Source organism: Mchenga conophoros, linkage group LG6 (genome assembly GCF_057382185.1).
Source record: "Mchenga conophoros isolate Kocher_MC1m ecotype Shallow Benthic linkage group LG6, M_conophoros_male_GT1.1, whole genome shotgun sequence".
Classification (NCBI taxonomy): Eukaryota; Metazoa; Chordata; class Actinopteri; order Cichliformes; family Cichlidae; genus Mchenga; species Mchenga conophoros.
In genome coordinates this window covers 21,904,746-21,921,548 of record NC_140531.1, presented here as the reverse complement: position 1 = coordinate 21,921,548, position 16,803 = coordinate 21,904,746, and positions in this window count along the sequence as shown.

Below are 16,803 nucleotides of genomic sequence, written 5' to 3'. Positions count from 1 at the left end.
AGAAGGACGCAACCCATAATGGCAATGCTCAGTGGCTAGTGGATCTGAGGGCAGACCACAGCGACCTCCCTGAACAGGGTCCAGTAACCATCACAGTGGCAGATATCCAAGAAAGGGTCTCCAGTATGAAGAGTTGGACAGCACCAGGGCCCGACATGGTTCACGCCTACTGGCTAAAGAAGCTGACTGCACTCCACGAGCGTCTGGCAGCACAAATGAACCAGCTGCTAGTTAACGAGAGACACCCGGAATGGCTAACCGAAGGTCGGACGGTCCTGATCCCCAAGGACCCCAAGAAGGGACCGGTCCCCTCCAACTACCGACCAATAACCTGCCTCAGTACTACATGGAAGCTCCTGTCAGGCATCATATCGGCTAAGATGAACAGGCACATGGGTCAATACATGAGTGGGACACAGAAAGGAATTGGCAAGAATACCAGAGGCGCAAAACACCAGCTACTGGTAGACAGAACAGTCAGCCGAGACTGCAAGACCAGACTGACCAACCTGTGCACTGCCTGGATTGATTACAAGAAGGCCTATGACTCAATGCCCCACAGCTGGATACTGGAATGCCTAGAATTGTACAAGATCAATGGGACCCTAAGAGCCTTCATCAGGAACTCAATGGGGATGTGGCGTACAACACTAGAGGCCAACTCCAAGCCCATAGCACAAGTCACCATCAAGTGCGGGATCTACCAAGGAGATGCTCTGTCCCCACTGCTGTTCTGCATAGGCCTGAACCCCCTCAGTGAGATCATTAACAAGACTGGCTACGGATACCGACTACGGAACGGAGCAGTTGTCAGCCACCTCCTGTACATGGATGACATCAAGCTGTATGCCAAGAGTGAACGAGACATCGATTCACTGATCCACACTACCAGGCTATACAGCAATGACATTGGAATGTCGTTCGGACTGGAGAAGTGTAGTCGGATGGTAACAAAGAGAGGGAAGGTAGTCAGAACTGAGGGGATTGAACTACCAGAAGGCAACATTGCAGACATAGAGGACAGTTACAAGTACCTGGGGATCCCGCAGGCAAATGGGAACCATGAAGAGGCCGCTAGAAAGGCTGCAACCACAAAGTACCTGCAGAGGGTCAGGCAAGTCCTGAGGAGTCAGCTGAATGGTAAGAACAAGATCCGGGCCATCAACACGTACGCCCTGCCCGTGATCAGGTACCCTGCTGGGGTAATAGGCTGGCCAAAGGAGGAGATAGAAGCCACTGACATAAAGACAAGAAAGCTCCTTACCATGCATGGAGGGTTTCACCCCAAGTCCAGCACCCTGAGGCTGTACGCTAAGCGGAAGGAAGGGGGCCGGGGACTGGTGAGTGTCAGCACCACAGTCCAGGATGAGACAAGGAACATCCAAGAATACATTGGGAAGATGGCCCCAACTGACCGAGTGCTCAGTGAATACCTCAGGCAGCAGAAACCCAAGAAAGAGGAGGGAGACGAGGAACCATCATGGAAGGACAGGCCCCTGCACGGTATGTACCACCGGCAGATAGAGGAGGTGGCTGATATCCAGAAATCCTACCAGTGGCTGGACAAAGCTGGACTGAAAGACAGCACAGAGGCACTAATCATGGCAGCACAAGAACAAGCTCTGAGCACAAGATCCATAGAGGCTGGGGTCTATCACACCAGGCAAGACCCCAGGTGCAGGCTGTGTAAAGATGCCCCAGAGACAATCCAGCACATAACAGCAGGGTGCAAGATGCTAGCAGGCAAGGCATACATGGAACGCCATAACCAAGTGGCCGGCATAGTGTACAGGAACATCTGTGCCGAGTATAACCTGGAAGTCCCGAGGTCAAAATGGGAGATGCCCCCAAGGGTGGTGGAGAATGACCGAGCTAAGATCCTGTGGGACTTCCAGATACAGACGGACAAAATGGTGGTGGCTAACCAACCGGACATAGTGGTGGTAGACAAACAGAAGAAGATGGCCGTAGTGATCGATGTAGCGGTTCCGAATGACAGCAATATCAGGAAGAAGGAACACGAGAAGCTGGAGAAATACCAAGGGCTCAGAGAAGAGCTCGAGAGGATGTGGAGGGTGAAGGTAACGGTGGTCCCCGTGGTAATCGGAGCACTAGGTGCGGTGACTCCCAAGCTAGGTGAGTGGCTCCAGCAGATTCCGGGAATAACATCGGAGATCTCTGTCCAGAAGAGCGCAGTCCTGGGAACAGCTAAGATACTGCGCAGGACCCTCAAGCTCCCAGGCCTCTGGTAGAGGACCCGAGCTTGAAGGATAAACCGCCCACAGGGGCGTGCTGGGTGTTTATATATATATTTAAATATATATATGCGTGTATTTTTTGTTTGTTTTTGGGGTTTTGCAATGGAAAACTTAATTAACTCAAAGCCAAAAGAAGCTTGGGTTATGTACCTAACCTGTACTCTGTGGTCTCATGAGGCCTGCACTCCATACATCTGTCATCATTGTGATTCTGATGGTGATTAAAAACTTGACGCAAACAGTTCAGTTGATGAAGCTGTTGCACAACAACATTTTTTTGTTCAGCTTCATTATTATGTAGGTTACAATGTCCACTGAGGCAATGAGGCCAACCTCAAGTAGGGCCAACCAAAATTACCGTATTTTAGGTAATTTTGACGCACTTAAAATCACGTAAAAATTTTCTCAAAAATCGTGTTAGGGAGTTTTTATTGTTTTATTTGATTATGCTTCAAATGTTATGTTATACATATTTCACCAGACACAGTTTTCTGTAGAAACAGGAAGCTGACCCTGTGACACTGACATTTACCGCAAGAGACCAGTACAGAAATACATATCCGCAGAAGTTGACTTGCATTATATTATTCTTAGAAATTGACTTGCAACACACATACTTTGTGACACACACACACACACACACAGCTTACACACAGACAGCATCAGGACCTGCGTAACAGGAAATGTGATTATATTTGCATATTGACGATGTAACCTATAAAAATAAACGAATACTGCAGTTCGTGGTGATTGCTCTCTGAGTATTTCACCCGTGCAGCACGTTAATTATCTCGAGTGTCTCAGTGTTGATCATTCACCTGACTGTTTGTTAACTGTAAATCTCTGACAAATCGACAGTGCGCCTTATATTCCGGTGCACCTTATGTATGAATTCTGGTTGTGCTTACAGACCTCGAACCAATTTGATGTGGTACACAATGCTCAAAAATCTGTCAAAAGAGTTAGAACGACTTTGGTAAGCTACGAAGGCGCACTGCTTGATGGTTTGTCGGAGCATTACGGCTACCGTAGTCAGGAGCCTTGTGGAGTAATCTGTATCCTAAACTCCGTCTCCTTCAGGTCCAAAAGTCAAACGAGCACCGCAGCTGCTTTACCAGTGTAACAATTAAGTTTAACATCCAGGCATCCATGAAAACAGAATTTATTATATTTAACTAGCTAGAAGTTATCAGGAAGTTAGCTCACTAGTTTCCACCTAACCATGATATAGTTCTGACTGAGAGATTTGTGAAAAAATTAAAATGTACAGCTCTGCTATCACTTCCAACATAAATGAAGACAGAAAACTAAACAACAGTGACTTTTGTAGGGTTACTGAAGTTGGACTAGCTGGTATATAATGCTGTGCTATGTGATCGGGAGCAACACGGCTCTGTTAGCATAACATAAACACAGTGAAGCTGGAGGATGAATGCTAACTTTTTTCCACTCAATAAAAGTTAATGTGAGGGTTCCCGATGGCTAGGGACAAATGCAGTTGCATGGCAGGATGCTGTAAACAGACCAAACTTCAGTCAGGAGAACAACTGAGATAATCCAACCACAATATGAGGTTAGTCATTAATATACTGCAACAACATGGGAATAGAGCAGCTGCGAGAGAATTAAACATTAATGAATCAATGGTACGGAAGTGGAGGAAGCAAGAAGAATGAGATGAGTGAATTTTGACTTATCTGACTGTTTTGTTTTGCTTAATGCTCCTTATAATCCGGTGCGCCTAATTATGAAAACAGCCACGTTCATTGACATGCGCCTTATGGTCCGAAAAATACGCAAATGAAATATTCAGCTAGTGAAAATTCCATAATTTGCCTTTTTTTTTTTATTGGAATATTTTTAAAAACTATATTTCTGCACTCTGTCTCTCTCTCGCTCTCTCTCTCTCTCACACACACACACACACACACACACACACACACACACACACACACACACACAGCTAGATGAATTGTAATCAAATCAAATCAAATCACTTTTATTGTCACATCACATGTGCAGGTACATTGGTACAGTGCATGTGAGTGAAATTCTTGTGTGCAAGCTTCACAAGCAACAGAGTTGTGCAAAATACAATAACGTTAACAAGCAAAATACAAGAATGGCTACATCTGAAACTAATAAATATATGTACAATATATAATAGTATATGCATTTCTGGATGTGTATACTAAATATTTTTCTACATGTGTGTGTGTGTGTGTGTGTATACACATATTTTACAAATTAAATAGAGTAAACAATAAAATAAAATATATAAAAATATACAGAGTTGAGACATGTGCAAAACAGTGGCATTACTGTACAGTATGGAGTGCATAATGTTGAATTAATAATAAGTGCATTCAGGTGTTGAATAAAAAAGTTTTAATGTTAAGATTTTGTCAGTACCCTTATTTCATTGTGTTGCATCTCACCCTACATTGTAAAAGGAAAAATCCTAAAAAACAGTAATATTCCAGCAGCTGGGGCGCCAAAATAATACCATAAAATAACAGAAAATAACTTTCTCATAAAAATACGGTTATTTTCAGTAATGACAATACAGTTTGTTTCCCTAATTTTACATGGGATTTTGCCTTTTTCAAGTGCTTTTAAACATTAAATTAGGAACATTTTAACGTGATTAAACAATAAAATTACCTATAAACAAGGTCAATGAATGTGGCAATATGAATCATAATACGTAAATGTGCAGAAATATACAGTTAACAGTTGGTTTAAATAATAATAATAATGGATTGCATTTATATAGCGCTTTTCAAGACCTTCAAAGCGCTTTACAGTTCCACTATTCATTCACTCTCACATTCACACACTGGTGGAGGCAAGCTACAGTTGTAGCCACAGCTGCCCTGGGACAGACTGACAGAAGCGAGGCTGCCATATCGCACCATCGGCCCCTCTGGCCTGGTAGGTAAAGTGTCTTGCCCAAGGACACAACTACAGAGACTGTCCGAGCCGGGGCTCGAACTGGCAACCTTCTGATTAAAAGGCGAACTGCCAACTCTTGAGCCACGATCGCCCTAAATAACATTATATGATGTGAAAAAAGTTTATAAGAATCATTTTATATATTTTTCCATAGCATTGCATTTGAATTTAACAGTTCAATCTAACAAATATTTGTGAAATTATGATACATTTGTGAATGTATTTTAACAATCTAAATATGCATATGTACAGACAAATATATTTAAAAAGCAAGAAAATTATGTATTATTACATTTACAGTGATTATACGTTATTTTACATTTGAAATGTAAAATCACAGTCTATTTATATAAATTTAATGCTATTCTAGAAACACAGTACAAAACTGTATAATACACAGTAAAATAATTTTATATTACATATTGTCTTTTACAGTGTAGGGTATGTTACAACTAACCCAGACTATGGAGTTAAGAGTAACATTTCACTCTTTGTGTTTGAGACCATACCATGCAATTAGTAATTGTGTTGCAGAGAAAATAGCTGTGCGATCTAATAGCAGTTACATGTAAATACATTACATCTAGAATCCACTACCTTAAAATGTTTCAAACTGCAGACAGAAATGTCAGAAATGTTACAACTATCCCAGGGATAAGTGTGGTACAGGCCTTATACAACTTGTTGTTTTTTCCTAAACACTGAAAAAACACCAATGCAACTTCCAAATATGCAAGGCAGAAGTCCTATATTTCGTAGTAAAATTAAGCAAAAAGAAATAGAATTTATCATTTCCATACTTGACATTCCTGAAGACAAGACACTCCTTATTGAATACGAAGTATTTTATTTTATTTTTTTATAAGAACGCGTGTATCCACAGCCAGGAAACTCTTACTGCCCTCTAAATCTTGCATGCAAGTACTTACCTTATTACATGCTGGTTTTAATAAAGCTGTCAGTTGTGCTAGTGACCTCTCCAGGGACCAGTTTGGTTTATACTGCTGCTGCCAAATCATTCAGTCAGACACCTATACCCTTCCCTTTGTGAAGTTTATAGACACTATATATCATTCAACCCTCTTTAACTGAACAACTCTTTACTGCAGATAGAACAGCATCATCGGTCAGTGAGGAAACACATCTGAAGCTTTCATTTTTTTGGTGTTTTTAAGTCTCATAAAGAATAATTTGCAATAGATTTAATTGTTTAAAATGAAAAGATGAGACGATTTTAGTCTTTAAAAACTCGCCAAACAAACCTATATGCCCTTTATTTGATACGTTCAAATTAAATATGCCATCTGCATACATTTATACATGATGGCTGTGAAATTATTATTTCTTAAAAATCAAAACGTGCAGTCAGTTACCAACCAGCAAATTATAACTAAGAAAAATCAGAATGTAATTTGAAACTTGCATTACAGGTTATGATATTTTTTTAGATACTTAGTGGTAACCACAGAAATCTTTTCTGTGAACAAAATCCAATGTGCAGTGATTTTTCAAATAATATTCAGTACTACAAAACCAAGGATGTAACTCATCTACTTTCATCTCTGAATTATACAATTTTATTTTTAAGTCTGCATAATGCCAGTAGTTCTCTAGTCATTAATATACTGCTGCATAGGCTGGACTGTAACTACATCGTAAGGTTTTAAAAACTGAGCTTTAAAATGAACAGTGGTAATAAAAACCGAGAGAGGCCGACAGCGATCACTGACTTTTTTAGGGTTTGTCCAGATTAAATAGAACAAGATACAAAACATGTTAAAAATACAACAGCCTTAATAAATGCAGAGTAGTTTGGACTTGGAAGCAGGATTCATACGTCATCACTTAAAGACCAGATATCCCACCTGCTGTGAATGTTTTAGTACAGTTGTAATTATTATCACTTGTCACATCCTGTTTATGACAGCTAAAATAAAAAAACATTCATATAAGAAATAAAATTGTCTGGTGTAAACTGTGTATAGTGTTAAATAGGCCTATACTACTGTACTTTAATGTTGGTCACAAGGGTGGTGCATTAAGAGCCATATATTTTAGAAGGTGGTACTCACTGTGAAAAGTTTGAGAACCACTGTTCTAGAATATAGAAAACTGTTCAGGATTTTCTGATTGTTGTCTCTTTTATGTCTCTTTGCTTAACTGCAGGTCAGCAAAGGTAAAATAGAATCTGTTGTCTGGGTGGTGGCTGAGTTTGACTTATCTTTAAAAACCTTTGTATACATACAATCATGGATGGTACTTCTTCAAGTAAAAATACACAAGTTGCATAAGTAAATAAATAACTTTATTAGACTCTATAAAAGTCAACACATTTCTCTCAGGAAGTGTGTGGTTCAAATAGAGATGTATTGATTTAAGGATGGATCCCCACTAAAGCCCAGACAGCATTATCAGACAGAAGAGTAAGTGAAATAATAATTAACTTTAACAGTTTTTGATAGAAAAGGGTACTACACAAGTGTGAACACTTAGATTGTTAAGTTGGATATATAATGATTTCAGACTAACTTTCTGCACATAAATGTTTCCCACACCAAAATACTCCTTGACACATTTTGGGTTCTTGTTAAGGGTGACAATATTTGGCTTTGTAATTCTAATTAAATTTCACAATTTAACTAATGTGTTTGATGATTATGCCACTGTTGCCACAATCTGAATGACATTTACCTCACCCTATTCAAATAAACATGGACTTCAGTGTAATATGTTTGAGATAATACATGTATTGCCCTCCATTTACGGGGCTAAGCTAAGTAGTGTAGCTTCACTCTTGGCAGATTGTCAGACTCAATTCGTGCCAGCTAACAAATCTCTGAGCTCATACCCATATACAGATCCTGACCCAGAAAGATGCTAAATAGAACCAACAATGGACATAAGTGGCTATAATTTGTAGGTGCAATTACGAATCAAGATACTAGCTGCAGAAAGATGATCAAAAAGCAGCATTTTTCCTGGTACAACAGCAGCAAAGCAATGGCAGAACATCACAACTCTAAATCTAATAGTGACATTAGCAGAAACAGACAAAAATAATACTCAGAGGCAAAAGTTGACTGTTTCAACACACAGAGAACCGTACAGCAGATGTTTTCATTCGGATACACGCCTGCCTTGCCTAGAGGCTGTGCTGCTTTCTTCAAGTTCTTTCTCATTGTACTCATTCAAATGAAGGCTTGTCTTAAAACTCTCGGAAAAAACTGAAATCTGACACTAAACATATATGAAGTGCATCTAATAATGTACTGACAGTACTATACTTAGAAAATTGCAAGGCCTCATCGTTTTAACAAAGATTTAACAACCGCTCTTTTTTCTGTTTGACAACCGTACCTCCTATGCATCTGACATAGATCCGTTAATAAAGTCATAAGATGGCACTGTGCTCTCATATACATGACATTTTAGAAGACATAGACTAATTGGTAAATTGAAAAATGATCCCTGCCTCTAGTTGGGAAACTAATTTGGCCTTATTAATCGTGTGATTAATGAGACCAACAGTGACTACCAGGAAAAAGAAAAGGAGATGCTTCAGATTTTTCTCTCTTGCTAAGTCAATCAGTAACTAAATTGCCTTTGATTTATCTACAGCCACAGCAAAATAAATAAATAAATAAATAAAAAATTATAAATTAGCTAGCCTGGATTTTGTAAGGGAGAAAAACAGCAAAACAACATTCTAACTGTCCAAATCCAATACAGCCACAGCATTTTAATAAAGTCTCACTTACAGAGTAAATGTCATCACAGACTTTCAAGCTTTACAATATATGAGAAAATAATCCCCAAAATAATTGACTGCCACTGATTGTATATTGCAGTGTATTTGAAGTGTATCTTTCAACCATAGCGAAACTGTAGTTAAGCATTGTGGTCAATTATGTTTGCTCCCAAACATTCAGATTAGTCTTAATGCTTATTTAATCTTATGGGCCCACGTGAAGATACAACCCGATATCATGGCAAAGCGTGTAGTTCACTCATCAGTCCACGGTGTCCGTTTTATGCTTTGCCTCTCTAAAATGTGAAATGTACACGCATGCAGAACTTGCAGTAAGAGCAGAAGGAGATATTTTATCTCAAACCAACATGAAAATAATCACAAGAAATGCACATATATATGTGGCTTTAAATGTATTATCTCCCCCTGCTGGTAATGCAATTTCTGCATGTTTGTCTATTTCATGTTTTGTGAAGGCAAAGCATGAAATAGACGTGGTCGACTGGCCTGTCTATTATACACGATTGGAAGGTGGGCTTACATTTACTTTGACTAAAGCCAAGTGGACCAAGCAGGCACTCAAAGGTCTGTTGTGAATATCAGGAAAAAATAATTTTTACAAATATTTTTCACTGATGAAGCAAATCGTGATCGACTGCTCTCCAGGTTAAATTTGCCATAGTGACTGCTATTTCCAGACAAAAGTATTTAACCCTTTAAAGCCAAGACTATCATGTTTGATAAACAAGTTTCTGAGACTTTACATCATCAGTGTGAGAGCTGAAATTACTGACATAAATTACAAAAATAAATTAAAATTCATATATGCAAATTCATCTTTAATTTGTTTTTTAAATTTTCATCAAAAGATTCACTAAACACTCCATTTTCAAAAAAATTAACATTTTCTGGGAAATATGTCATGTTTTAGACTTAAAAGGGTTACAAATTGCACAGCATACTAAAATGAGTAAAATAGAAAAATTACTGCTTAAACTGCTAATCCATTAAAGCAATTGGAAGTATGCTGGCAATGTGCAGCCATGTGAGTCTGAGGTAATATCTTTGGGTACATAGCATTCATTTTGTTCTAAGCACCAACTAAAACTGAAACATGAAATACAAAGAATAAGCACTCTGTGCTCCATGGGTATTCTGGTAGGCGCACTTACTTCTTCTGTGTAACCAAACCGTGTTTAGTAAGTAATTAAAAACAGTGTCACAGAATCATTTTCCTTATTGTGATGAGAAAGTTGTATAATCTCTCTGTTAGTCCAGTTTTATTTGCTTTCTTTTAAAAATTGTGGTATGTAGTTGTAAATCTATCACACTTTCACATTTGCTAAAAAAACAATTTCTCTTTCAGGATTGTTTAAGTTGTTTTTATTATTGCGCATACATTATCAAAAGGACTGTGTTAATGAAAAGCACTTCCCACATCATATATGACAGTGTATACAGTCACACACACACACACACACACACACACACACACACACACACACACACACACACACACACAAAGCCTGAACTGTGAAAAACAACTGTTGTAATAGTCAATATTTAAATTGATTTTGTAGTACATGAAAAATATACAAGGTTTTGAGACAGGCGGTGTCATGCAAATGGTGCTTTTCACACTAAATAAATACAAAAAAGAGAAACTTACTGCAGATCAAAACTAAAAAAATAGGCCTAACTCTCTAACAACTGACTAAAATCAGTATTCCCATATGGGATACAAATCCAAGCCAAGTGGATTATGCTAATGTTTATGTCCCTGGGAATTTACATTTGAAAAGCAACCCTTATAAATACACTCATAATTCAGTTCTACAGGCACTCACCTTATATCACATGCATTGTATAATTCAGAAAACTATAGTATGTCAGTAAGACCAAGGGAACAATTCAACCTGTCCAGGATGTGGTAGCATGGGCCCTATCCTGAAGTCATTGCTAGCATAGGGGCTCATGGGTGGTGTCTTAGGGTTTAGATGCATTGTAATTTGGATGGAGTCATGAGAGTTAATAATGAGATATAGTTGGGCTCACCTCAATGCACAGCACAGACTGTGGAAACAATCTCCTGCAGAGGAGCTGGACACCCTGTTTTCCTGCTAGTAGAGTTGGAGGAGGTAGCCAAGTGATGGAAGCCTGGGTGTTAGACTGCTGCCTCCCCACAACCCGGACCTGGAGGTAGAAAATTGATGGATATTTATAAATCTTGCTTCTTTGATATATTTAGACAGTTTTGCTGCGGGATATTGAATTCAATTTAATTTTATAAATTCCTCACTCGCCCGGTGGGGTACTCTTTATCCTTCAAGCTCAGGTCCTGGGAGCTTGAGGGTCTTGTGCAGTTTCTTTGTTATTTCTATGACTCTCCTCTGATTTTACTATCATTCAGTATAGCTACATCTATCACTATGGCTATCTTCCTCTGCTTGTCAATCACTACTATGTCCGGTTGGTTAGTCATCACCAATTTTCCGTCTGTATTTGGAAGTCCCATAGGATCTTAGCTCTGTCATTGTCAACCACCCCAGGGGGTGTGTCCCTAGGACTCTAGGACTTCCAGGCCATAGGACTTCCCCACAGATGTTCCTATATAATATTATGCTAGCCACTTGGTTGTGGCATTCCATGTATGATCTGCCTTGTAGCATCTTCCACCCTGTTGTTATGTGGCAGATTGTCTAAGGGGGACTTTTGCACAGCTTGTAATTGGTATCTTGCCTGGTGTGTTAGACCCTGGCCTCTGTGGGCCTTGTGCTTAGAGCTTGTTCTTGTGTTGCCATGATTACTGCCTATATGCTGTCTTTCAGTCCAGCTTTGTCCAGCCACTGGTAGGATTTCTGGATGTCAGAAACTTCTATCTGCTGGTGGTTCACAGCATGCAGAGGCCTATCCTTCGATGATGGCTCTTCTCCTTGCTTCTTTCTTCTTTCCTGGGTATTTACTAAGCACACTGTCAGCTGTGGCCATCTTCCTTACGTACTCATGGATGTTCAGTGTGGATAGAGGTTCTGACACTAACCAGTCCTCAACCACTTTCCTTTCGGTTAGCGTGCAGTGTCAGAGCGCTGGATTTGGGGTGAAACCCTACATGCATAGTAAGGAGCTTCCTTGTCTTGATGTCAGTGGCTTCTATCACCTCCTTTGGCCAGCGTATTATCCCAGGATATCTGATCACCGGCAGGGCATAGGTGTTGATCCTTGTTAGTCCCATGCAGCTGATTCCTCAGGTCTTGCCTTACACTCTGCACGTGTTTGATAGTCAGAGCTTTCCTAGCAACCTCTTCATGGTTCCCATTTACCTGTGGGATTTACAGGTACTTGTAGCCAGTGTTGCCAACTCCTCAGTAAGGAAAATCGCTATTGGTTGTCCTAAAAGTCGCTAGAAGTCGCTAAATGATTTCCTAAAAAATGATGGTTGTTCCATCATCGTGGAAGGACAGACCTCTGCACTTTCTCGTTGCAGTGACCCCCAAGCTAGACTTCAGTAGATCCCAGGAACAACAACATCTAAGATCTCTGTCCAGAAGAGAGCGGTGCCAGGAACAGCAAAGATACTGCTAGCATCTTGCATTATCAAGCTTCCAGGCCTAATTTAACACAAAGACATCTGTGGTAGAACCAGACTCAGAGAGGGGCAGGGGCAAGGAGAGAAAGACAGGACAAAGACATGCTGTGGAAAAGAGCCAGAGATACAGTATCTAATGCTAGGTACATTATAAGCAGTAATGTGAAGAGACATTGACTAACCCTCATTAAAGATGTGAGGCCAGATAGCATGTTGCCCAAATGTCCTTGAATGATCTCTAACATGACACATCTCTGAGCGAGTATATAACACCAAAGAAAAAGCACTACTTCCACTAGACCTTACACTGGATATTAACTAACGTGAGAAACATGAAACGTGTAAAGTGAGAGCTTATGAAGCACAACAAACAATTGACACATTTTAGTTGATTCTAATTGTTCAGTGTTTCTCATTAGATGTTTGAAGCTTATAAAGCATGCTGACTAAACAACTTTGTTTGACCTCCAGTAGGACCCTTCTCAGAGTAAAATTATAGTGGCAAAGCAAAAGAATTGACTCCCCTATGTCTTGCATCAGATTTTGATAACTGTAAAACAGCTGCATGTTTGACACGGACAGCTCACTCAAATGAAGCACAAATAAATGGTTTGTCTCAGTTAATTAACTCTCTGTCCATGCAGTCAATATTGCAAAACATGTATGGTATATTGGTATTGTCTATTTAATATCTATTTCTACTTATGATTTTCATGACTTTCCGCTGTCACTGCAAATACTATATTTATATGTATTTTCCTAAATTTACTGATCTGGTTTCCCCATAAAGAATTTTCTTGATTAACATACTCATTCATCTACAAGTAATTGTAACATAATTTGAATCCAGGTAACTGGATTTGGGAGTTGAATAGTCATTATGTAATAGTCATTATGTAATTGCAGTTGTAATGTTTTATATAATATATATTATATTATATATTATTATAGATTTATACAAATATTATTTCTCCATAAATAATATTTTTGTGCACCTTGGCGTTAAAATTCTCCATGATTCATAAATATTTAAGATACTGAGATCAATACTTTATGATGCTATAAATACATACATAGTATCTTGCGATGAATTGGACATTCTGCAGGTAATCTCTAGTCACAAAATATGAGGGGCTCTTGTTGTGACAGGTATATTCCAAAAAAACTCCTTATAACCTCTCTGTGAAAAATGGGGCTTTTCTGCCTGGCATCACTCTCCTCATGTGGTCAGCTATTCTGCTGTCATGGTCTGCTTTCTGGGCACATTGAAAATATTTAAAAGTGAATACTATTGGTTTTATTTATTCATTTTTATTTATTTATTTCTTTTAAATCTTCCTTAGTTTTGGACATGCCAACACAAGTTTTCGTTAAAAAAAATCCCTGTAATCAATGAAGTTGTGTGGCTAAAATAAAATTGTGTCATCTGAAATCTATAATCTGTTTTAAAAATACCTGATTTCTATACCCATGACATGGGATTCCTGTTAAAATTAGAGAGCTTGATAGGAGAGAAGGATTGTGATACCTGTTGTTTAAACTTAAGGATGAAATCACCTCAGACACAGATTTGACAATAAAACCATTAACAATAATGAAACAACAATACAAAAGTATTTGCAAAAATGAATCCAATAATTATATTTCACTGTAAAGAAAATGTCATATTTAACTAATTTCTGCTGTGTCCATAGGTCAAACACGACTTCAAGGTGTTCCTGATGACATACAACATCGTAGATATGCCTGTTTACAGCTGTCTTGAAACTTAAACTCAAGTGACACACCTTTCTGTTTTATAAGAAAGCTTCTGCCAGTCTAGTCTGTTAAAATACTAGTCAGTAGGCTGCAGGGCATTGTCATATGTCTTTCCTGGGAAATAACCTCTCAGCTGACATCAGACAGACAGAATCTGATGAGACCTGTGGATAACAACTTAAGGGATAACCGCACCCTTAAATTCTGCTAGAAGCCTCTCTACTGGTGTATCCTGTGTATGACGTGAAGCTTGGAAGACACTATCACCCCGCGTAGCATGGATGCCAACAGCTATGAGAACCTTCTGTCAAACTCTGCTTTTTCTAAGAAAGTCTGGAGGAGGTTTGACAATCACTGCTTGTTTTCTAGTGGAGCTAGAAGTGCTTGGCTTGGCAGTGTATGTTTCCTGTGTGTAGCTGTGTGTAAGTAATTATTTAAATAATTAATTCATTTTCATTCATAATTTAATTAAATTAATTATTAAATAATTAAAGACAGCCCTATCCAATTTATAATATGTGACATTAAGAGAACAGTTTTTTTCAGATAGAGTTAGGACTCAACTCTTAAATCTGCTACTTTACATCATGTGCTGATTGACAAAAACAGTATTTTGATAGCTGCAAGCTGCATTTCAATAAAGCTGCAAGGTAAATCATGTTTTCTTAAATAGTTATCTTTGGGCTCATTTGACATTCATGGTACAATAAGTTTTGGACGGTGGGAGGAAGCCGGAGTACCCGGAGAGAACCCACGCAAACACTGGGAGAACATGCAAACTCCACACAGAAAGACCCCGGCCTGATGGTGGAATTGAACTCAGGACCTTCTTGCTGTGCGGCAACAGTGCTAACCACCGTGCCACCGTGCTGCAACATGCAACTCGTGGGGATAGGTTAATTGGATAATCCAAATTGCCACTAGGTGTGAATGTGCGAGTTAATGTGAGTGCGAATGGTTGTCTGTCCCTGTGTGTTAGCCCTGCGACAGACTGGCGACCTGTCCAGGGTGTACCCTGCCTCTCGCCCTATGACAGCTGGGATAGGCTCCAGCGCCCCCTGCGACCCTGAAAAGGATAAGCAGAAGCGAATGGATGGATGGATGGATGGTACAATAAGTTGTCATGCACAATGCAATAATTTTGCCCATTTCTGCTATCAATTACAGCATGTTTATTTTAATGAAGAATGTCTATGAAAAATGTGTCAGCTAGCACTTGGGATACAAATGACTAATTTTTTCCATGGCTTCTTTAAATTTGACTTTGGGCACATCTTTAGGGGTTCCACAGCTCAAAACATTTCTGCTGTTTGAAAAAGGTTCATTAGGCAATTAGAATGTTTTGTGGCATCAATCTGCATCAGTCTCTGCAAGCAAATGGTCGCTCGCTGCGGGGGTGTATATTACCGCCAGAATACTTGGAAAGATGATTTAATGTTTCCATTTGACTGCCAGTCTGCAACAATGTCACATTAATTGATCGAATCTATTTTGAAGTGCTAACTCGATTGAAAACAATGTGTGCAGTGCAGCTGAACACATCTTGAAATCAAACAGAGGGCTTGTGGCATACCCTTATTTCATGTGAGAAAATATACCATCACTACATTTAGTCTTTCAAATGGATGTCTGCTGATGATGTGCTTCCCTCCCACCGGCTAAAAGGCTGAGATGACCTTTGTTGGTGTTGCCAGTTAGGTTCTTCTAGTTCAAGCTCATTTCAACATGATATGGCCTAAGAAAAAACATGAATCAAAGAAAAAAAAAATTATAATATAATTTTCTACTGAAAAAGTTATAGGAATTGTAACATTATTGTTCCTATATCTCAAGAATTAACCGATATTATAAATTTGAGAAACTCTGATCATGTTTTCACTTAAATGTAATGTAACTTATGCTGCTATACATTGCTTGTATATGTGTGGTGCACAGATATTCATCTTTTATTTTAACAATAGGTCTTGTCACTTCTTTGCACAATTCATTTCAGTACCAAAAACATATTCAATTAGCTTTTGTCTCGTGTCTTCATGTGCTGCAGTGACAAATGCAGATATAACATTAGCAATACTAATCCCATTCTTTTGAGTTTTTAAGAGCGCTTTTGGAACAAGAAGCACTCCAAGAGCATAAACCTCCACCAAGGCAGCTCACTCTCTGGTCAGTATTTACTTTCAAGGGAATAGTACTTTATTTTCTATATATTCATTTTGTTTTCTTGGTTTTTTTAAACGTACTTTAAGAAGTTGGCGTTTATCTGAAAAATCACATATGGGTAGCATGACAGATTTTTACTTTAATTGTGCAAATAAGGTGTAAGTAATGGATAAAAGGAACTGTTTGTATATAACTGGACATGAATAACTTGAGGTTATTATATATTATACTTAGGGATTGGAATCGAGAGTAGTAGTAGCAGTCCAACTCCTTGGAATCATTAGTCTGCCTGCCTATCAATCCCGCTTATCGGTTCTTGCACTTCTCACTATGGTCAG